Source organism: Tigriopus californicus, chromosome 9 (genome assembly GCF_007210705.1).
Source record: "Tigriopus californicus strain San Diego chromosome 9, Tcal_SD_v2.1, whole genome shotgun sequence".
Lineage (NCBI taxonomy): Eukaryota > Metazoa > Arthropoda > Copepoda > Harpacticoida > Harpacticidae > Tigriopus > Tigriopus californicus.
The window spans coordinates 11,234,893-11,259,748 of NC_081448.1; the positions used below are offsets into that span (position 1 = coordinate 11,234,893).

At 44.6% G+C, this 24,856-nt stretch overlaps 1 long non-coding RNA gene across 1 annotated transcript; it reads right to left on the bottom strand.

Moving 5' to 3' along the window:
- Positions 1 to 21,306: 21,306 nt before the first annotated feature.
- On the bottom strand, positions 21,307 to 23,320 carry LOC131887240 (uncharacterized). The gene is made up of 2 exons (XR_009374017.1): positions 22,178 to 23,320; positions 21,307 to 22,083 (listed from the first exon to the last, which is right to left on the bottom strand). It is a non-coding gene; the product is annotated as an uncharacterized LOC131887240 (long non-coding RNA).
- Between the last annotated feature and the right edge of the window lie 1,536 nt (positions 23,321 to 24,856).

Below are 24,856 nucleotides of genomic sequence, written 5' to 3' on the forward strand. Positions count from 1 at the left end.
GGCCAAGGCATGGACAAAGGTTAGGATGATTCATCAACTAGCCCAAGGACTCCTCCAACCATTCTCGAGTTCTTCTTTTTGGCTAACCCTAGGACACCGACAATANCCTTCAGGCGGGAGGCGGTCCATGAGGTTCATCACAAAGTAGTCACGCCACTGAGATTTCCAGGATTTGAACTGGGACAATGTGAAGTCGTTCGTCAGTTGTTCCGGTTTAAGTGATGTGTTGACACGAGGTACAACGCTCGGCTGTGAGGAGAATTGGCTGGGCGAAGGGACGTGAGAGACGTCGTCCGTGGCAATTGTTGTAGAGTCTAGAACGGCTTGAGGACGGTCTGGGCGAAGGGTTGCCAAGAGATCCGCCAACTGTGACGTAAGCTCATCCACTCGCAAATGGAGAGAAGCGACGTTTTCATCCTGGGGCTGTGTATTGGTGTCAGTTGGGGATGCGGATTCAACTATGTGAAGGGCAGTCTTCCGATTTTTTTTTCCTTGATTCTTTGGGGAAGACATCGTCCCAAAGATGACGGATTTGAGATATCAGGGAGCGAGGAATCGTTTACTGCCGAAGTGCGCCATGTTCCATCTTTGATTCCAGAGCGGGATGGACAGGATATTAAAGGATTGAGGAACGCTTTCTGAACACGCTATATTTCTCTTAAAAACTGTTTTACACTATCTGTCCTTTTCACAGGGTGACCATATCAGGGATGCAACATGGCCCATATCGTTTTTCTTCTTTCCGCTTATTCTTGATCACGACGGGTCCAAAAGTCCATGCCGACGAATGAAAATGGTGGGTCTGCCTTTGGACGATCAACGGGCAGATTCGACATATTGGGTTGTTCACACCGTCCACGCAGTAACTTGCATCGCAGACATTGGTTAAGATGGCTTCTGACAAGTGAATTGATTCCATTTATCCAGCCTCTCTGATACCGTTAATTGTCATTCCTGGGCCACTGTGACCGATTTGACAATGATGGTTTCGAACAATTAGATCAGTGAGTTTGCTCCTTTTCGGTAGAACAATAAGACTAACGTCCTCATTAACCAAACGATTGAGTCGACCTCGGGACACACAAAACTCCTTCTTTAACAAGAAAAGGATCAAAGGGATTGTTGGCTTTTAAAATAATCCATTTTTATCCCAGGCCTTTGGGTTTCAACGGCCTTTAAATGGCCAAAAACTAGCTTCTGTTCGGGTTTGGTTAGTCGTCGCGCGGCCTTCTCAAGGGTTTCCGCCTTATTTGATCGATCCAGTTCCATCTTGGAAATTCAGTAGCCGATAAACTACCAAACTAAATTCTACCAAAGCTTGCAGGCTTGATGGATCTTGGGAAGCTGACATTGGTTAAAGCCGAGAAATTCTCCAACCATTGTTTCCACCTTGCTTCGAGTTCCACAGGAATTGTTTGATCCCAACCAACTTTCGATGCACAAATATCTTGCTTCATCATTCGACCAGGGAACAGGAATGCGGATGGCACTCCTACCGGGTCATGAACGCTCGAAATTGTTATTAGGATTGACCTCTTTGTGAGGACTTCGGTGGCCGTTTCGATTCTAAATCCAAGTGTGTCAGACTCTATGTTCAAGAGGACTCCAAGCGCGCTCTCAGTGGGAAGACTGGAGGAGTCCAACGGAAGACTTTTCAAGGAGGAATGGCGATTTTCCTCCGAGATTTGACTTAAGAAAGCCACCGAATTCGATACAAACTTTGTTAGTTCAAATCCTCCCTTTTGATGAAGATCGACCACCTCTTTGGCTGTCGGCATGGCGTCGGTGATAGAGGCTGATATGCTTTGGGTGTAAAGAGATATTAATAGCTGGTGAGAAAGGTGCAAGTGAACTATCTAAACGGTGAACTTTATTAACGAGTTAGAAGGGAGACATCTTAGATCGAGTCCGCAAGAAAACGAGTTCCCCAGCAATAGTTCTCGTGAGGTAGTTAGTAGAACCTGTTCGGCAGTGAAATATAAGTGGAGATACGAGGATAGATAAAGAGAAGTACATGATTAGTAGATTTGATATCCTAACAATAGCAGTATACGAATAGTATACTATACTAGCGCCTTGCTTAGTCTAATGCACTATGAAAAACAAAGTTTCGTCGCTCCAAGAGCCATCTAGTGGGTTTGAGACGAATACGATGGCGTTTCTAGATGAACGAAAATAGGGTCAGACTGCAGCTGAATCCCATCATTATTCCCCGTGATTCTTCGGAATAACTTGGTGTATTGGTTGGTCCATATGTATGCAATCGGTAAACGTTATTCTCCACCGATTAGTTGGCGGTACTACTTTTTTAAATCTTAACCTGACCTAATAAAGCCTAAACTAACCTTACCTAACCTAACCCAACCAAACCTAACACGATATTAAAAACCCTAAAAGTCTCTATCTAAACCTTATAACATTTTGCCACAAAGTTAGAAATGAGCTCCGCCAACTAATCGGTGGAGAATAACGTTTATCTATGCAATCAGGTGACCCCCCTTAGAACAAGGGGAAAATGTTGGTATTTTTTCAGTCCGAAGGGCCACTATGAAAGCTTTCCGAGATGAAAAACTTTTTCTGTCATAGATTCTAAGATTTTTGAAGGTGGGCTGTAATTGTTTGGCAGATTCCCCGTCACTCACATTTTTATGTGTCAAAAATGTTCAAATAGTATACCTTTACATCCATTGAAAATTATGAACCATAGTTTTGCTTTATGAAATGCAATGTATCAAAGTAGTTGAATTGAGAAATCCACAGAGTAGGGTACAATCTTAAAATATCTGGTTATAATAGTCCATGGTAAAAGCAAGTTCTGTGTATGACAAATATTGTTAATGAAAGGCCAGTAAATTCAGCTCATGCAGAAAAACATCTGATTGTACATTGAAGTGCCCTAGAATACTAAGAGAATATCTGGCGTTTTTCTAAATATGTTTGGCGGTGAATGTCTCGAATTGGAGTTATTTGAGGGGTCATCTGGCGTTTTTAGCCTGTCGTAACCTGGCAACACTACTCCAAAGCCGTGTTCTCCAGTATAAACGTTATTCTCCACCGATTAGTTGGCGGTGCTCATTTTTAAATTTGTGGCTGAATGTTAAAGGGTTTAGAGAAAGACTTTAAGGGTTCTTAATATCGTGTTAGGTTAGGTTAGGTAAGGTTAGGTTAGGTTTGATTAGGTTAGGTTAAGTTTAAAAAAGTACCACCGCTAACTAATCGGTGGAGAATAACGTTTGCCGTTCTCCAGGACTCTTGTAATCTCTTCAATCTCATCTTTCTCTAACGTGCATTGAATGTGCAGGCAGCCAGACATTCCTTTTGATCCCACTTGTCCCGCTGCTACCTCCAAAATCACTGTTTCTTAAGACAATTCCTGAAATAGTTAAATATTCAGGCTCACTTTGCCAACGTCAATGTATTCCTGTGCAATTTCTATGGTAGAGCCATCCATCGGACATTTAGTTGCAATCAGGCCACGTAAAGGACAAATAGTTTTGAAGTGGCCTTCTTCCCGGTAATTGAAGCACCGCCTAATTTGATCACGGTGGTGAATCCGGATCTTTTTTTTGAATCAATGACAATGAAATCAGAGATATCTTTAGTTGGCACAATCATTACACTTCAGTTGCCATTCGTTCATCTACTCAATCTTGGATCATCCTGATCTCCAAATCTTTCAACATCTACTTATGACGTTATTTTTGCAAACCCTCTGTGAGGCCTTCCGTTTTATTGAATATCCTGCCATCTATCATATTCCAAAGTACTCGTCTTGCTCCATTACTCCTACTTGTCATTGTTCTATATTATATTTCCCTTCTCATTACCTTATCACTTCTTCATTCACCATTCAACAATATACATCCATTCCCCTAATCCAATCCCGCTCTCTCCACTCATTTCATTCCTCAACATGGCGCAATCGGTACTGCATTAACTCTACGTTCTCCATCTCGACTTCAAACCTTCACCGTTCTCCACTTCAATACTTCGGATCTTCATCTTCGTTCTGGACGACCACCTTCACTTCCTTGTGCCCTCATTTGGTATTTCGAGGCCCAGTACAACTTTCAACGTGGTGTCATTTCTTCAGTGACTCTTCAACTTTCGTGTGAGCCATGGATTCGGCCAAGAAATCACTAATTTCCCGGCAAGGAACGTTTTCGCGTCAATTCAACGCTTGCGAGACCTTAATTTCGGACATCGAGGCTCTTGACTCTTCATTACTCGACTTTACAATGGTGGATGGGATCGAGAGGCTTTATTCTTGGAAGCAGAAACTGCTTACGGCAACCTGGAGGAATTCTTCAACACTTGCAGCGACTCCTTAGACGCAGATACCGTGGTCAAAGAGGATTCTATCCTCAATCAGTTCTGTGGAAACTTATCCAAACTTCGGGAGAAGATCCAGAGGACCTCTGCCAAGATCCGTGCTCAAACTGAAATCGCTTCCATCACTCCAGTTCCTCCTTGCTCCTCCCTATTCCTCGAAACTCAACATGGCCCTGAAACCCGAAAAATTAATGTCGTCATGCACCCTTGCCGAGTTTCGTTCCTGGAACACTGGATTTTCCTTATTTTATTCATCCAATCCACGGACTTCTACAGTAGAGATATGGACTGCAAACGGAAGCAAAAATATCCTATCTCCTAAACCGCTCATCTTATTCCAAATAAGCACATCATACGACCACAAGATCTTGTTGAATAAATGAACTCAGCCAAGTTTGAGCCCAAACCTATATTTGGGGAACTCAGGAGACATGTTCAAAGTTATGTTGTAAACAGTACATAAAATTTGAATTTTCGGCCTGCTCTTGGTCAGCTACATAAGCTTTTGACAACATAACTTTGAAACGATCGACTTTGCATGTAAATGATATAAAATTGACCTACCGTTAATTGAGGAGATCTGCGCTTCTTATTTTCTTACTTTAATTCAAAAAGTGGCTCAGAGTGCCTATGACCAAGAGCAGGCCGATTTGGCGGGAAGCTCGTTCGCAGTCCATATTTCTAGAAGTCCGTGTCCAATCATATGGAAAACTTCCCCATCGCCGAACAACATGGATATCTCCGTTCATGCCTAGAGCTCAAGCTCCAACAAATGCTGGCGACGAAATCCAGGATGATACACCCACTCTCGGTGACGCTGGAAGCGTCGAGAAATTAATAGACATCTTCATTCAACACATTCCTATTCTAACTAGGCATTACAACTTTTTCCGATGTAACCAGCAGGCCGGCGAACGTTTCAGCGACTGGTAGCTTTGACTTCAACTTGAGGGCCAGGAGGCCGAACTCTCATCTCTGGGAGTAAATGATCTCTACATCCTGCGTTTGGTCACCGGCACCTCGGACTGACGTTTGCGTGAGGAATTTCTCCGCCAAGCCGAGCCCAGCAACGACCTCCTTCATCGGACCGCCATGGCTTGGGAATCGGCCAACACCGTCGAGGCCGCATTCTTTTCTGGTGCCCAATTCACTTACATTGCTGCTACATCTTCCTGCAAGACAAATTCAAATGTGGATCCATCCTCCAAAGATGATCAATCCGACTTCACCTCAGTTCATCCCTCCTCTCTCCAAGGCAAATGCTTCAGGTGTGGCCATTCTTCTCACCCGGAGGTGTTTCCTGCAAGCACTGTCCTGCCCGCGGCCAAATCTGCCACACGTGCCACAAGGAAGGCCATTTCGCTTCGGTCTGCACCCGTGGTCGTCTTTGGCGTGGACGTGGGAAGTACCATTCCCACCCGGCTTTGGCTTCTGGAAATTCTTGGCCCATTCATTCCGCCACCGTCCACGTCAATTCCATCCCAGCTCGCCACCTACTTTCATCGGACAGTTCTTCTCCAATCCATGGGGAGGAATATGGCTGATTCATCTGGATTTATCCCACTCTCACCGATCTCACCTGCACTCTTCGGCGCGGTTTTGTCAGGATACCCAAATTTAGATTTCACCGTATCATATTGTTATATTCTCATGTCTGCCTCCTTTCTCCTTCGCGGTAATCTTGTTCTACTGGTCCAATAAACCTACACTTGACTTCAAATACCATCGTAAGCTTCCGCCGCCTCAATCATACATGGCGCAGTGGAAGTAAACCGTGATATCGTAAGAACATCGCTCCTACTCCGACTTTCCCTCTTGGTTCGGTTGTAATTTGTGACGTCTACGTTGAGGCTTGGTGTTGGACGAAAGGCAGCTAGTGTCTATCAAGGAGTGAGGCTAGACCAAATTCACAACCATGGCGGCCAATTTAGCGTCGGTTCGTACGCATAAAGGTCATTTTACGAGGAGTCGGAGATTATTGCATGGCATAGCGGCAGGCGAGGAAATCGATGAGGAAATGGTGCGGTCCATTTTCAAAGATCTTCAAAATCGGGTCGAATAAATTGCGGAAATTTTTGATGAGTTGGTCATTGACGATAGCAAGTTGGCATTGGAACAAGAAGATGTTATGGAAGACCTCATGACTCAACTTGGCGTTGCAGCCAATACGACGGCGTCAATCTTGAAACGAGGGGGGCAACCGAGTGGGATGTCCGCAGCGTTCCAACGGGTAGTAAAGCGTATTGACTATAGCTTTGTTTAATGAAGAATGTATTTCATGTGGGGAACTGCAAATAAAGTAAATCAAGTACGAGCGAGAGTAATCTACCACAAGGAGTAATATTCAAGCGCCACAACAGCCCCTGCAGAAAAAACAAATAATAGATTGCTAGGCCTGAAAGGGCTGAACAGGTTTAATTAACCGACCCGAGCGGGTGCGATGCAATGTGTCTTGAGGAGTGTGTTCAGAGATACATGGTTTTAATCTATCAATGCTGACTGTCTTCCGAACCCCTTGACATCGACAACAAAAGTCTTCACACCTCGTTGTAACACTGTGTAAGGTCCTTCGTAAGGATAGCTCAAGGCCGGGCGAAGTCTGTCAACCCGAATCCAAACCTGTGAACAGCACTGTAAAGTGGATGGCATATAACTATCGCGACTGCCATGGAACACTGTGGGCGGTGGACAAAAAAGTCCGAAAAGAGTCTTCGAGTTCTTGACACAATTGATGAGAAGATATATCTTCGCGAGGGGAGGAGCACACTATTCCAGGGATTCTCAAACTCGACCCATAAAGCATCTGAGCAGGGAAATATCCGGATTCGTCCTTGGGCGATGTGCGAATCCCAAGAGAATCCATGGAAGGTGGTAAACCCAATTGACGCCCGCCGTACGAGCGCGTAAGGCATCTTTGAGTTGGCGGTGAAGTCTTTCGACTAACCCATTGGATTGGGATGGTAAGCCGTAGTGTGGTGGATGGAAAAACCAAGGGATTTGGAGAGGTTGTCCCAAAGAGCTGAGGTGAATTGGGCTTCGGGACTCTAGTACCGGAAGAGAATCCGAAGGGGGTTTATTATCAGTCATGATGAAGTCTAATCCACTCACATGTGGAAATTGTCGGGGTCACCATTAAAGCGTATTGACTATAGCTTTGTTTAATGAAGAATGTATTTCATGTGGGGAACTGCAAATAAAGTAAATCAAGTACGAGCGAGAGTAATCTACCACAAGGAGTAATATTCAAGCGCCACAGGTAGCACCGTACTGCCGGGTGGCAAGTGATTTACAGCCCCCCATTCTGACATTGAAATCGAGTCCTCCAGAAATGCGGGCGTGGATCAAAAAGTTCCATTCTTACTTTGTAGCATCATACATGGAGGTGTTGGAACTGAGGGAACAGCGCTCATACTTCTTGGCAAGGATTGAGGGAGAGTTGCTTCTGACCATCACAGGGCGGATCCAGTCTCACTACACCATTGAGGATTGCATTGAGCTCGTGGAACAACGGTTTTTGGAAATATATCCCCTCTTTGGTAGATGACTTGCCTGGAAGCAATGTGTAAAGAGACCCTCACAAACTCTGACGGATTTTTATCCCCAGTTGCGTCAAATTGGAGACAAAGCAGAGCTTGGCAAACTAACCGTGAAGGAACACCACATATTTGAGCTTATTTAATCTTGCAAACACGAATCGGAGTTGTTTTTGAAATTGCTTGAGATTCCGGATCCAACCTTGGCTAAGGTCTTGAACACGGCGAACTCGTTCAAGGCGGCTCGAGTAATAAGGGACCAGGCCATACCACATCACAATGTAGCAACTGTAGCTCTCAAGTGCAAGGGATGTGGACGCCTGGGACATCCTCCTCATCAGTGTCCTGTTCGAGACATCACGTGCCACGAATGTGGGAATTCGGGTCATCTCGCACGTTTGTGTCATCGCTGTCAAGATCGTGGCAGATCGTCCAATATGGGATCAAAAGAGCGATATACCGATGCCAATAGGCGAGATTTTTTTACACGTGGGCGAAGCACTTCTAGGGATAGTGTTCGAGGCCGAGATCAATTGTGAGACGTAACACCACATCATCGTGATCAGGGTCGGTTCAGCAATTCTCCTGATAAGGTGGCGGTGATAACGGAAGTCGTCACGGGGTGTTCTCGGGAGCGTCCAACCATATCACTTAGCTGTGATAGTTAAGTGCGGATGCGATTGCCAATACAGGGGCCATGCGCACTATTATTCCCAGGTATCTGGTCCCATCCAATATGGGGTTGCGTTCTTTGTCAACCAAGTTAATAGCAGCTAATGGGACACCCATAACCAATGATGGTTCTATCACACTGGAGTTGGCTACGTTGCGTGGGCGTGTGGCCAAGGTCTCAGCCATTATTTCATTGGATATTCGGGGACCCATGTTGGTGGGCTGGAAGGACCTTTTGGCCCTTGATGTCGTACCAGCCTCATTTCCAGCCGTCTGCGATGTCCATGAGGTCAGTGGTGAGTGGCTTGACTTGGTGGAGGGGATACGACGTGTTTATGCTGATGTATTGGTCAAATCATTGGGCGATTGCTCCGGAACTATCAAGGGTCCGCAGATGAATATTGAGTTGGATGAGTCCATTGGTGTCATGTCATTTCAGTGGAGATGATCATTCCATGCACCGAGCCTACAGAGTGGACATACCCTGTGTCGGAACCCTGACTCGATTCCAAGTTTGCACGCCTGTTTGGGCCGTTGGCAGTCACATTGAAGGTAGGGCAGTAAGAACCATTTTTAGCTGACGATAATCCTGAAATACACTACTTCCGTATCCGACTGGACATAAGTCGCATGCGTCCAACCTCACTCCCGTAGTACGAGTAAGTTATTTATTAGCTTTACTTATAGTCAATATCGCTACACATCTCAGCCAGGCAGATGCATGGTCCTTCGAGCTGGATACAGATATCTATCCGCTAGAATTGCTGCCAATTTGAGAGGTGTTAGAGATTTTGAGAGATTCTGAGCCCAAGCCCAATTTATTCGGAGGAGGGGGAGAGCGTCCCCAGAAAGCTTCCCGTCTGAACCTTTCTCGTGTCACAGGCCCCTACAATCGCAATCTTGGCTTGCTTCCATGAGCGCGAGAAATCGACTCGAGACCGGACAAACTCAGATTTGATCCGTGAGAGGAAAATTTCGCAAGGGTTGTTCCTCTGTCACGCCCCCAATTGAGGCCAAGGGTTACCGCCTAAAGATTTTGGCGAGGATACTGTTGCAAACCGCCGTTTGAAATGGCGAGAACATAAACATTGAGCGCCCATTTTGGCCAAAGGTTGTTCTGGAACCCCTGAGAAAAACTAGTTCTCTGAATTTGGAAGAAAGACCATCTCTTCTGATTTCTAGCTGAGAGCCCTGTCAGGATGGCAGGAAACGGCCGTGGTTCGGATTGGGTTGAGGAGAACGAAACTATCCAAGTAGATGGTCCCGTTGATCACGACGTCGCCGACGAAATTGCACCCGGAAACGATCCACCTGGTGACGAGGCGCCAGGAGACGTTCTCCCAGGCGATTTTTTGCCCCCCAACGATGTGCTCAGCAATCCGTCTGATACCGACCCCGACGTTCCCATTCGCGATTCGGCCCCCTTGCCCGCCGAGCTCGCGGCATGCCACGCCGAATTGGAACTTTTGGGACCCATGGTGACCGAAGCTTTGTCCCGCAACAATCCCAACGCCACTCACGATCAAATTACGTCCCTGTTGACCGGGAAGCTCCATCAAGCACTGGAGCTTATTCCCATTTGATGGAAGGCAGAGAAGCGTTTTAAGGACGATCGCACGGTTCTGGATCAAGTCCACGGCAAGTTTTCCAAGACGTTGGCTGATCTCCAAGCCAAAGATCAGGCGGACGTAAGCGCTCGGATCGAGCATCTCAAGGCCAAGCGTTTTATCGCTGATCTCGTCGCTTCTCAGTAGCCCGCCTTTGAGAATTCGTATCGCCAGGCCGCGGACGCTTGGTATAAGCCGGACATCGATCCACTTACTGGGGAGTTTGCCCTCACAACGGGAAAAATGGAGGATTTAATGGCCATGTTCGAGTATGAAGCCTCCATTCGCCCTCGTCTTCAAGAAAATTGCGGTCTCCCGCAATGGTAAGACAATCATGCAATTTGACGCCTCCAAGTTCATCATCTTGTTCGAAGGCAACATGAACGACCCCGATGTCTTGCTGAAATTTTCGAACTGGAAGAGCTCTTGGACAAACCTTGTTAAGGAGATGGAGACCCTCCGTGGGTTCAACATGACCAGCCTTTTCCAGAAGCTCAAGGATTGCTTAAAAGGGACTGCACTGACCTTAATGGACAAGTATTCATGCAAGTCTACCAACTCGTATGAAGCGGCCATGGCGTCTCTGCTCGAAAAGTGAAGATCCCATCACCCTGGCTGGTTCGTATGTCAGTTCGGGAACCGCCCCACGAGACTCTCCTGCTGAACACGCCGACGCCATTCGCCAAGCATTTAATGCCTTAACCGACTTGCGTGATATTTTCGATCGTGAGGGAGTTGATCTTTATGATTTTGCGTTAATGCGTACGTTTATCACGTCAATGAGCCCCGGCCCTCGGGCCCAATGGAACGCTTACAAAATGCAAAAGAAACTAGAGTACAATTTGGATTGTGAAAAGGCGACAAAGTCCGGAGATTCACTCCCGGGATGGAAAGCGGGCATGGTGGAATGCCGCGAACAATTTGATGCGTGGCTGAGTCTGCAAAGCGTCCAGTACCGTCAGCCATCCATGAATTCGGGCTTGACCGACATCATTGGGTCGACTGGCTCCAATTTCGCCCTTTCAAGGTCCGACGGCCACCCAAAACAATGAGAGACAGCATCATCCTGTTTCCTCTGTCCGGGCACGTCTTCCCACCCGCTAAGTAGATGCCGGAAGGGATTGGCCATGGATTTCCAACGCTGGAAAATGGCCTGCATTAGAGAATCTTGTTGTTTCAAGTGTGCCTCCTCATTCACTCCGGGGCACAAATGTGAGATCGAATGCCCAATTTGCCAAAATCAGCACCATCCCATCACATGTCCGGATCGCAAAGGTCGGAAAAATCCCCAGGAAAGTCGAGGGCCTCCCCCGAGAAGAGTGGCATTCCAATCACGGGCACCGGACAAGCGTGGCTCTAATAACGTCCAAGAACCATCCGAAGAGCCCATGGCCAAGCTGGCGAGGCAGATCATCAAGACCGTGACCGCTCAACTGAAGACCACCGGTTCTAGCGATGACAAGACCACCGGATCGACTGAGCGTGGAGCATCACGTAAGAGGAAATAGAGTGATAGGACCAGAGAAACGTCAAAACCCTGTGATGCCATTGTAGTGAAGAATACAAATGATTCTATGAACGTTTCCGGGTCATATCATTGTAAATCAACCTCCCAACAGTCATTAACAGCCAGTTCAAAGTTCTTGGGTATTTCGGGAACATTACTTTGTTATCTGTTAAACCTGCAAACAATGCAAACCGTGCTGATCCGCGTATTGATGGACTCTGGCGCAAACGTGAGTTTGATTTGCTCTAGGGTAGCCAAAATAGCGCAGTTACGAGGTAATCCAACGACGTTGGTTATGAATGTTGCAGGTAACAGTACGCTTAAGGCGAGCCAAATGATTGTCACATTCGGATTGATGAGTAAAGATAAGACTTTCATTTCCCCTCCAATGATGGCTACGACTATCGAGTCTATCGGTGAGCCTTTCCCGCCCATTCCAATGGATACGCGTACGCTAGGCCACCTAAAAGATATTACATTCACAGAAGAGTATCCGATATTAACGACAAGACCCATTGACGTTCGATATCTGAGCCGTACTACTCTCAACTGATGGTTTCAGGCCAACGAGTATCCCCCAACCCAAGTCTTCCATCGGGCAAACTCACCAAGCTTGGCTGGATCCTTAGAGGAGCTGTCCCTTCTGATTCAATGAGATCAAACACATTCATTTGTAATGAGGCCGATGCCCACATGAATTATGATCTTGAACGCATTTACCAACAGGCCATGGAACAATTTGACTTCAGGCAGTTTTGGTCTGGCGAAAATGTCGGAATTTCCCCGAACGAAACGGATCTCCATAAAGGGTCAGCCTCCGAGATTTTGGCCGTTGAACATCAGAAACGGACAGCGAGGTACGACAAGAGTGGCAAGTTTTGGTCAGTTGAGCTACCATGGAAAGACTGCCCTCAGGAAAGACATGGTTTGAGTGATAATTTACCACGGGCTATTGCCATGTGGAGACAAGTAATGGGGCGAATCAGGCCAGAGCATGAAGAGATAGTAATCAAAGCGTACGAGGAGATTCACACCATGGGTTTTTCGGAACTGGTACCAGATGAACTCGGGGATAGGAAAGATTACCCCACATACGTCATGACGAGCCATCCGGTAATTCGGCCAAACAAATCAACGACAAAGTGCCGCATAGTAACGAATGCATCATTGCCAGATCAACGGGATAACTCACAAACACTGAACAAATTACTATTATCTGGACCCAATCTTTTACCTCAGATTACCGAGCTGATATTGCATTCCAAAACCAAAAGGTTTATTGCCACCATCGACATTCAAAAGATGTTCTTTTCGGTGCGATTAAGTAAGGAGTCTGATCGCGATATGTTGAGGTATGTTTGGGCACCTCCAGGTCAATCCGTACCAAGGGTCTATCGGTTCACGCGACTGCCATTTGGATGCGTTTGTAGCCCTTTCTTAGCTATTTGGTGTTTGAAAGAGACGGCAAAAATGTGGCTAACCAAATATCCTGAGGCCGCTCAAATCATACTGACTAAAACCTATATGGATGACATCCTAATTCTTGCAAATTCTCCTGATGACATGAAAGCGCTAGTAGCTCAAATCGAACTGATTCTAGAGAGCGGAGGTTTCTACAGGCACAAATTATCAGCCAATGATCCATCGCTCTTAGATGACCTTGATCCGAACAGGGTAGAGCAATCGCCAACAACGTCGCTCTTGGGTTTGATGCTTGATCACGAAACAGATGAGTTAAAGTTTGACTTAGACGATAAATTCAAACAATTTGATGAAGAAGCAGATGTTATTACCTGCAGAAACGTCGTTTCGTTAGCAAGTCAAGTCTTTGACACCCAAGGTTATGTTGCTCCATATGTGATGAGGTACAAGAGTATTTTGCCATTACTTTGGCACAATAACAACGGGTGGGATGAGAACCTGTTGGCTAAACAGACCAATGACCCCATAAGGGGTAAGAAGCCAGACGAAATCGCGGAAAGGGCCGTGATCTTGTTCAAGGAATGGATAAGGCAAATTCCGCTATTAAAGCAACTTGCATTTACTCGTTGGAGCGGTGGGCCAATTTCATTTATTGCCATATTCAGTGATGCCAGCACAGTGGGAATGGGCGTGGCAGCGTACTTGATATCGGAAGTCGGAAACGGCGTCCTGGATTCACAACTAGTATTTGCCAAAAGCTCATTGATGCCCAAGAATTTGCGCAAAGGAGCCGAAACCAAAGATGCTCTGACGATTGCAAGAGCAGAATTGATCGGCATTGTAATGGCAGTCAATGTTGGCCGATATCTTCAAAACGCCTACAAGAGCTTAATCAATAATGAACAGCTTGAATACTTCACCGATTCTCTTCTCAACCTCCAAAGGATTCAAAGAGGAACGGGTCAGTGTAAGGTTTGGGAAGATCGACGAATTAGGAAGATCTTGGACGGCGCCCCAATAGAAAAATTTCCCTTCTGTCCAGGAAAGATGAATCCGGCTGATTTGCAGAGTCGGGGATGCACCCTCCAGGAGTTGCAATCGCAATTCAAATTCTGGAGTAAAGGCCCAGACTTCCTTGTCAAATCGAAAGACGCATGGCCAACACAGCCAGTTATATCGTCAAAAGTGAAGCTAAATTCTATGTCGAAGTCCAAGGATTCCAAAGTAACCTGTGAAGAGCTCATACCCGAGTTACAAATTTATCCTTTACAAATCAAAGCAATTGAGATTGAGCAGACTATGTCTAAAGTGAGCTCCAGCAGCCACGACGATAATGGTTACGAGTTTCTTGATCGTCTTGTTCTCAATTGTTCTTCATGGACAAAACTGGTCCGAGTCCTTATTCGCATCAAAAGAATGTTTCAAAGGAAGCAAAACAAATGTGTAGCAGCGAAATTCTTGGGCAGAATTGGTCTTGACTAAACATGCTCAAAGAAAGGTCCTTGGGAAAGAAATCAAAGCGCTGAAGCTTCAAAAGGGGAGTTCGAAACAGCCCTTCAAGCTACCCAAAGGATCCCCTCTAAAAGATCTCCCCATTTACTGGGACAAGGACGACCAGGTCATTCGGCTTGAAACGAGACTCCACTTAGCATCATCATTGACTCACACCTTCAAGAACCCAATGATTCTCCCCAAAGGTGATATCACTCAAACCAGAATCATGCATGTTCATCAATCGAGAATGCACGCAAGTCAGAAACAAACCTTGGATATAATGCGCAAAAAGTTCTGGGTCCTGGGAGGTTTCAAATACACAAAATCAATCGTAAGAAATTGCAAAACTCCCCGATGCCGTTATGTTAGATTCGAATCGCCAAAAATGTCCCCGTTGCCAGCCATTCGAGTGGACAACCCAAAGCCATGGGTAAACGTGGGCCTGGACTACATGGGCCTCCTTCTTTGCAAACATGAATGCTTCCCAGATATCTCAGCTCTGGTGAAGTCGAATGAGGCCAATAAGCGCCTCACCCTCGAACAGAAGCATAAGAAGATGAAGGAGTTAGAGAACAATTGCATCCACCCCAAAACCTACAAAACATGGGTTGTATTATTTACTTGTCTTCATACTCGAGCGATTCATGTTGAAACAGTCGCATCCTGCTCCACTGGAGAATTTCTAAATGCATTTAGACGATTTATAGGACATTGTGGAAAACCAACCATCTTTTACTCGGATAATGCAAGGTATTTCAAGGCAGCCGATTCAAATCTAACAGAAATTGCCAAGAACGTGAGTTTCGAAGTAATCCAATCCAGAATAGACCGGGGGGAAGCCGGTATCACTTGGCAATACAGTACTCCAGAAGCTCCATGGACAAATGGAGTGACGGAAAGGATGGTTGGCCTATTCAAAAAGCAATTGAGAATTGCCCTGCAAAAAGAACTCCTTTCAGTAGGAGCTCTCCAGACGCTTTTAGTAGAGCTGAAATGTGTTATTAACGATAGACCTTTAGGTGTGATAAACAATGAGGCCACGGAGTGGACCTCAATCACTCTCAATCTCCTTGTGTATGGACGATCAATGAGCAAATTCGAAACGCCCAACGCAAACCAATTAGCACAGCTCAATTACGCCGATATTTGGCTATCTAGGAAACGAATAATGAATAGCTTTTGGAGCAAATGGTTGAAGCAATACTTGCAAGAGCTAAGCCTAACCAATAGATGGGTAACCGGAACCACCTCCAACCTGAAAAGTGGAGACGTGGTCATTTTGAAGCAAGAGACAATGAAGAAAAACAGTTGGAACCTTGCGAGAATCAAGGAGATCCATAAGGACAATGACAATGTCGTCGTTGCTGTGACAGTGGTAAAACCTAATGGCCAATTGATGAAGCGAACAGCTCGCCAGGTTGCTCTTATAGAGCCCAGATGTCAAAGCACAGAGGAAGCAGAATTCAAGTCCCCGCATCGGATTGGACGTGCTGGAAGTGAAGGTCAGACGTTGACGGACCCTGGCTCGGGAGGCCTACTGAGCAAGGACAACCAATCTCCTGAACGACACCAACCCTGCCATGAACGTGCGACGGAGGCAAACAATGCCGACCCAGGTGATGCAGATATCGTGGCTGTTGACCCTGTTTCTCAAAGCTCTCCTGGCATGGAATGCGAATCGGATGCCAGAGTTCCACTGGGCAGAGATTTGAGAAAGACGAGACGAAGAAAAGGTTTCTATCGAGACCTGATGAAAGGAAACATAGAACCTACGAAGTAAGACCTAATAGTAAACCACAGATTAGAAAAGAGGAGCATCCAAGAAATAAGTGCACAAATGAGAAAAACAATGCAAGTTAACACCCCACATTGATAGTAAATAGTGGAAGGAAACCATTTTCTCTTGTTAGTTGACCGTTTTAGCGGATATCCATTTGTGGCGCGACTGAAAAGTTTGAGCACGTCCGCCATTTGCGGGTTTCTTCTATCGTGGTCTTACAAGTTCGGTTTTCCTAAATGGCTGAAGAGTGATAATGGCCCTCAATTTTGGTCTCAATTTGAGGAGTTTTGTGAAAAACACTATATTTGACATGACACACCTTCACCTTACAACCCTCGGAGCAATGGTTTAGCCGAGTCAGCCGTCAAATCCATGAAGTACTTGCTCAAGAAAGTCAATTCTAATGAATCTGATTTCCGCGAGGCTTTGTCTGCTTGGCGCTCCACTCCTCGTTCTGATGGATTTAGTCCGGCTTAGGGGTTTTTTTGGCCGTCATCTTTGGGGAAATCTGCCTGATGCCCGAGCTGTCACTGTTTCCCCAATTCATTCTGAATTTGCCACGAGTCGCCAGGTGGGACGCGATAATGCGGCTGAGTATGCTGGTGGACTTGATTTGGTTCCGCTCTCGCCTGGAGATAATGTCATGTATCAGTCAGTGATTGATAAGGATTGGTTGTTGGGGGTGAAGGTAATCAAGCGTCTTCCTCATGGACGATCGTACCTCATCAAACCCCCTGGCGGAACTTTCCGTCGCAATCACCGTTTTCTTCGCCTAGTGTCGCGAACCTCAACTCCAACTTCCACAACACGTGGATATGTTGTTTTGATTGTTCTGGGCGTCAGCTAATTATGGTATCAGGCTGACCGATGAGATTGGACGCGAAAAAAAAAAAAAAAAAAATACATAATAAAGGGGGGAGATGTTATATTCTCATGTCTGCCTCCTTTCTCCTTCGCAGTAATCTTGTTCTACTGGTCCAATAAACCTACACTTGACTTCGAGTAACCAGTGAGATACCATCGTAAGCCTCCGCCGCCTCAATCATACACATATCACATGTTAGCTTCGTTCATGATGTTACAGATGGCCACAATTCGATTAGCACCCCTGATAGTTTTCATGTTTCTGTTTTTCGAATATGCTGCCATCTCGAGGGGAGATGCGAGGCATTCCCTTTTATTGAATATCCTGCCATCCATCATATTCCAATAGTACTCGTCTTGCTCCATTACTCCTACTTGTCATTGTTCTATATTATATTTCCCTTCTCATTACCTTATCACTTCTTCATTCACCATTCAACAATATACATCCATTCTCGGAATTCAATCCGGCTCTCTCCTCTCATTTCATTCCTCAACACCCTCAAATCCACATCGTCATTAGCGACTTGCCAGGGCACTCCGAGAATTCGTGGGGCGAATGAGTTGTGTGCACCTGGAACAACACATTGCCAAGACCCCCACCGTAGGTTTTTAAAAACTCATACTGATTCGTGAACTGCTCAGGTACATTGACTGACTCCTTAGTCTCAACCTTGACTGTTCTGTTTTCCCTTGTAAACATAACTAGACCTTTGATTTCAGGCTTAATGAACTTCAACTCTTGAAATAAAAAGTCTGCAAGAATGATTTAGAATAAGACCTTATCTTCCAGTCACCAAAAGGAATGTCGTGAGAAGTGAACTGTCCTCGTCCAAAGGAATCTGATGATATCCTTGAACAGCACCAAATTCGGCAAAAAACTTGGAGGGATTATAAATAGTATTGATCATGTCTGACTGGAAGGGAATGGGTAGATTGTCCGTTTGACGAACTTGAGTTGCGAGAAGACCGTGACTAAGCGCAATCGAGCTTTTCCATCTCCTTTGGGCACCAAATATGTGGGAAAGATCCAATTGGTTGGAGCCCGGGAAGAAGGCGATATGACACCAGAATCCACAAGGTCTTGGATAAGAAGATCAGCCTCCTCCTTCATGTTTAGGAGCACTGGTTGTGCAGTAACAACCCTTTGTGGCATAATTTCCGCATCACGAAGATGTATCTTCACAAACTCTTCCAGCTTTTCGAATGACCAAGATCTCGATTTCCACAGATCACAGATAAGTTGTGAAGATCAGCTCTTCTCCCTTTGAGCGTAGCTTTGTACTGAAGTCTGTGAAATGTTGGTCTGGCGATTGCTGAAGTCAAAAGGACACAAGCCTTCTTACAAAAAGCGAATATTTGAGGAGGAACTCTTAATTAGTAATACATCCATCATCGCCAAGTATTGAACTATCTTCTACAATCTAATCATGGATCCTAGCTTCTACCAAAGCATCTACGCATATGCAAAAGTATGCATGCTGTTCTGAGATCGGGCACCTATCCAAAGAACTTGAACTGTAGAACGCCTTGAACTTTATGACCCATAATTTCATTTCAACTGGGGTGTGGTCGCAAGTCAAAACAAAGGGTTTGAGAGCATCATTAGCCATGCCCTTGTGAGTGGTCTGGTCATCTGGTGGCGGGCCACTAATCACCGCCTGTGTAGGTATTCCTGCATTTAATGCCATCGTATCGAGTAGCTTCTGAAGAGTGGTCTTATTAAATGAGTTTGCACTAGCAATTCCACCTTCATATGCATCAAACTCTGCAGGTGTCAGTTCCTGCAGCCTTAAGAGAGTCTTCAACACCTTTTAGAAAGCATCTATAGGGGCCCTTATTTGCAACGTCACACGGCCCAAAAAAACGGGAAGTTGCACGGTAAATTGCTAAATAAACTGCTCTTGCCTGGCCTTGAACGCAATTTCTTTTCCGGACATTATGTGACCCGGGGCATTAATTATAAATAAAATTTTAATAGAATTAACCAAAAACAACACAAACGCATTATAATTCTATAAAAAGGAATTGGCCCAATCGGCCCTTTTTTGCTAGAGGCCGAGTGAGAAAGCGCCCTCTGAAGTGCAGAATGTAAACCATATTTCCTGCAGCGTAAGGGGGCTATTAAATATCCGGAAATACTCTCTAACTCCGTCAGAGAAGAGGGTTTGTCAACAACAAACGTTGAAACTTATTCACCACACAAGTTAAATCTCCGTTGTGTCCTCTCAGAGGCATTTAGAGATTTGCTTTCCTCACTGGCTGTCATTATCACTGAAGGTAGACGACTTAGCACTTGAGATTCATTGTGACATAGAATGTCTTGGTAGATTATTATTTTCACTCTTTTCACAATCTCAAGAGTCACAATCTCCTGACGACTGCGCCATGTTTTGTTATGGATGGGCGGAGAACAAACTGACACTTTACCTTGGCTGAAGCTATATTGCAATCACTTTATTGAACGGTAGTTTGGGCATGGATACAAGAGATAGTATGTACACAACGGGCATATATGAGGAACGAGAGTGCATGATGCACAAGCATGGCATAAACCGTGATAACTTAAAAAGGAAGATCACTTAAGATGTGAATCTGAAGATTGTCCAATAGACCATTGGAAATTATGGACGGACCTCGACCAAGACTAGTCATAAAAAAGCCAATTCAGCCGTGATTACATTTCGGCTGTCTCTAAAAACTTTGGCCTGATTTGTTAGGTAAAATTTCAGAGCTCCCAGGCATAAGTTGAATATTGCGCTTTCTTGAGCTTCAAGAAAGATATGGACAGGATGAACCTGCACCATGTTATTACTTTTGGTGTAGCCCTGATGACTAATCTTGGATATTGAGGTAAGTCCATTATTTCCAGTGATCTATGATTGGCCAAACCACTGACCCAAACCAAGCATGCGAGTTTGGTTTCTCCCAGATCCCAGATAAGACAGGATCCAAAGTTATCAAGGTGATCCATTGCCCCAGGGTAAATGAGGGGACGGAAATACCAAAAAGCCGAAAGGTAGAGCCCGTAGTTGATCCTTTGAGCCTCCACGGGCGGAAACTGCAACTATGGGGTGATCCACGGCTTCAATCGCCCACTTCCTGAAATTGAAAAAAATTGGCCCCATCGTCTCCACAGGTCCTCAAAGGGCTGGAATCCACTGGAATCCTCTGGAATCCTGACCACGGGTTTCAGGAGATCCGGAAATCCTCGGAAAATCGTCCAGATGTCGACTGGTTTCCACAGGTGCGGGTTTTGAAAATGCGGTCAAGACTTGGCGTGTCTACGGCGGAAACGTGAAGCCACGACTGCTACCCTCTACAAGGGGAAAGCGGCCACGTAACTGGCTGGCTGGCTGAATGGCTGCCCGTGATTGGCCGTTGAGTGGGCGGCTCTGATTGGTGGTTGTTCAACGGGTTTTCTGCCACGTGATTGGCTGTCTTCCCTTTCTGCCTGCCAACACTTGTTGGACCACTTGGACCAGTTGGACCAGTTGGACAACCAACGAACCAACGAGCGAACGCAGAAACGCATGATGAGCGAGCGGACAACAGACTATGCATATATATACAAGGAAGACCAGCCATAGAAGCACAAGCACAAGCGTTCAACTCGTTCAACTAACCGATTTGTTGTTGATTTGTTGATTTGTTGTTGATTTGATGACTGAATGGCTGAATGGCTGAATGGCTGAACAAACAAAAGGCGCCTAATTTGAATGAGGGAAAGGGGAGGCAGCAGGCGGGCACAAGGATGATGGATCTTACATTGGGGGGGAGGGGCGTTCTTCTACGTACAGATGGGAACCAATTCAGTTGCCAAATTCTGAAAGGCACCAAATCAAAGTACCACCAATCAAACTGTCCTAAATTCAAACCAAATTCAAACCAAATGAATCGGGAATGGATGTAGTAGGCAAAAGAGGTTGAAAATTAGATAGTTCAAGGGTAGGTAATATCGAGTACTAGGTATGCTCGCATGATTATCACAATTTCCTCAAAGACTATTATGTATGGCGTGTGTGAACTCCACAAACCAACATTCAAAATTGAACAATCATAAGTAGATTCCGAACAATTAAAGGGTTGACTTGATCGGTTTTCTTCTGCCCTAATCGGCTTTATTTTGAACCGTCAATCTTCTGTAATTTCTGCTCGACAATTGCTTTTTTTGCCTCGAGAGGTATTTAGTCAATTTGTGAAGAATAGCTTCCTTCCCACTGACTTGTGCCGCATGACTCATTTCCAAAGGTTTTGGAATTTGGACACCACTGGTCGAAGGGATCGGATCTGTTGCGTCTTGCGGCACTGGCGAATTCAAATATTGTGGCGTGTTAGGTGTTGGGGAGGAAGACGATGAAGTAGATTCATAATTCGGAGGACCCTCGCTCTGCCCAGGCTCTTGGATGTCTTGTTCCAATACTTTGGAAGCCTCAAACCTAGCCATCATGGATTTCTTTGGTTTTCGGATTTCCTGCCCCTCGATTTTCCCTGCCTTTTTGCACAGGTGGAGATGACGGATTCTGGTTTTTTTCTGGATGGTCTTTTCACAGTGCGGGCATTTGAACGATGATTCCCTCGTGTGCTCCCGATACTTTTGTTTTATGCTTGAACACAGAGATGCACTTTCTTGATGAACATTTTCTAAATGTCTTATCATTGAAACTCGCCAGTGATACTTTTTCTCACACAATGGACAACAGAAACGATGGTGGGTCGGAGATACTACTTTTGACGCAGATTCTCTCCAGGCTTCATTGGCGTGTTGGTCGGAGTCCACAATTTCTTGTTGGGGCGACTGATCTTCGTCCATTTCCTTGTCCGATGTCGTCGGCATGGGTTCTAAATTGTCCATTTCGGAATTAATTTCACCTAGAAAGATATTCATAATTGTAAAATATGTTTGGCACAATTGTACAATTCCTGTTATGAACTAAAAATAAGCTATTTTTTACTCAACCCTTACCCGATAAAAAGATTGCCGTTGTTCAACAAACTGGAACCCTCAACACTCCTCGGGGCTCCTTACACTGTAATCCCTGCTTATTCACTAAGGATGTTGAGATCAAACTGAATGGTGAATAGTCTGGCTTTCAACATCGTAAGCGTTGGTACAATTTGAGTGAACGCCAGAGCAGAAAGCAATAACCAACCAATCAATAAACAATCTTTTATGGGAGTCTAATTATGAGTAAGTCTTGTTTTGATTGCTATTTCTACTAGGATGAAAGAGAACACGTGAGGGTCACAGAGTAACAATTATTCAAGGAAGACAACTTTACATCAATTTGTCTTTCAAACACCGCTGATTGGTACACAGAATTATAAAATAGGCTAATATGAAAGCTAACAATTTGGTGGACGAAATATGTAACAAATCTGGGTGGTGTACCAACCTAATGTAGTTGATTTATGTTGAAACAGAAATATGGATCTTTTAGATGAATCACGCATTCATCCATTGGCCTTACAGTTGTACCATATCACTGAGAAGATATAGCCGGGTGTGTTGTTCCATCCTTGATTGTTCCCTTGCAGGAGGTGTTCCTTATTTTGTCTACTCCCTGGGCTCTCTTTTTCCTTTACATATGAAGAGCAAAAAGGTGACTCTCAAAACAATTAGCTTCAAAACCGGAGAAAAACCTTGAAATTGAAAAATTTTGGGACTCAAAAAAGGAAAATGTCATTCTCCCTTAACTTGATAATGTAGTATTTTAGCACATATTATTTATGAGAAAACAACGTGTGCAAGTTTAAGTTTTGACGAGTGCTAGATTTTGGTCACCTTAAAAACCAGGTTTGGCCAAAGGGAAATTATCCAAGTCTTTAAAAATGGGTCAAAATAGAGAGCATACTCAAGGGGCTAGTTTTTATCACTAATCTGTTTTCAAGTGGTTTTTTGTATGTCTTTGTATGCAAAAAGCTCTTATGCAATGGTAAAACACCTTCAGAAATGCAAAAAAGACTAAGATTAACGCAAATCTGGTAAACAGTCATTTTCGCAACACAAGATATATTTGAATTTGGACCAAATTGTCCCAAACAAACAAGTTCTTGAAATTCCCAAACAAGTTCCCAAATTTTCAAATAAAGGGCCAATTTGATCCCATCAGTACGCACTACCTAGTACCTACCCACATACACTCAAACGGACTTTCAGAGTCCGATTTTGGTACTTTAGTTGCGCGATTATCAATTTGGAGCATTGCGTTACGGAATCATCACTGCCATCCTCAACACCATGATTCATCCAAAGAACATCTTTTTTTACCCTTGCCTTACTCAATCCATTCCTATCTAATCAAAAAACGAGACGCGTGTAAGGCTCTGAATCTAGAAGAGAACAAAAGTGAGACCAGTGCACCATAGGAATTTAATTTTAATTCCTTTAAAAAACAATAAGTTTAACTGGGCCCCAGATCCAAATCAAACGCTTTTGCATAATATTCTCTGATTCTACTTGTCATATACGGCTTTAGCTACCCTTCAGGCACCCTTTAACGTACTTTTAATGTTGCAAATGTCAGTTGTTGAGCCACTTTCTATATTTCTATTTGAAATCTATTTGAAAAATGCCTAGTTTGAATCTGGTGTTGTTGTGATTGCAGATAAGGATGCCTGAAAAGTAACTTAAACCTTAGAACTACCTCTTAAAGCACAAATATTTACAAAAATGTGTTTGGTTTTGATCCGGGATCCATGTAAACTCAATGTTTTGGAACAGAATTGAAGGTTCAAAATTAACTGCAATGGTGCTCTGACCTCCCTGTTGCACTCTTTTAATACAGGGCACTAGGAGTGCAGAGAAAATGAAACTATGTAAGACCAATATTAAATGAGTGAAACAGGCCAAGCTGAAATTTCTATGAGATGTTGTAAAATGTGACAAGCGCCATTTTAACATTTGTGAATTAACTTGAATGAAGTTTTACTCATTTCACAAACTTAGAATAGTTGATAGGCCTATATCAAACAATCATTGACCTAATTGCTACATGAGCAAACATATCTATAGACCTTTGTCTTAGGAACCAGGTGAGCAAAACCCTTTTCATAAGTCCACAGGCTTAATTGTATGGCTCTTGTGCATATACACATATTGGATCGATCTCTCTGAGCGAGGGTTGGTGAAGGGAGAAACGAGTTTATTGTACAGTGAACAGGCATGGCGAATGGATGTGGGCGAGAGTTGAATAAAGTGATTTTAATACAAACCTACCAGACCAGGAAGGTAACGGATGTCTGAAGAGAATTGGGCAATACAAGCAAGACGTTTCCCTTGTGTTTCAGTTTGTCTGTCAGTAAAACTTAACATCGGTTTTGTTAAAGGCTTATGGTCCGTAATCACATGAAATCTGGTGCCCTCTGTGAAATACTTAAAGTGTCTTATTCGGCATTTAGGCAAGCGCTGGTACCAGCAAACAAACTTCTGCCAATGCCAGTGATGCAAAATTGGCGTTTTGAACTGGTTTTAACGAAGCTGACCGTTCCTCATATAGTAATGTGAAAGAAGGGTCAACTTCTCAAAAACATGTTTGAAGCTCCAAACTTGCATCGCTGCTACTGGTACCAGCAAACAAAGGAACCTGCCAGAGCTTGCCTAAACGTCCCCATAGCGGAGAATATAATAAGCCAGTAGTTCTCG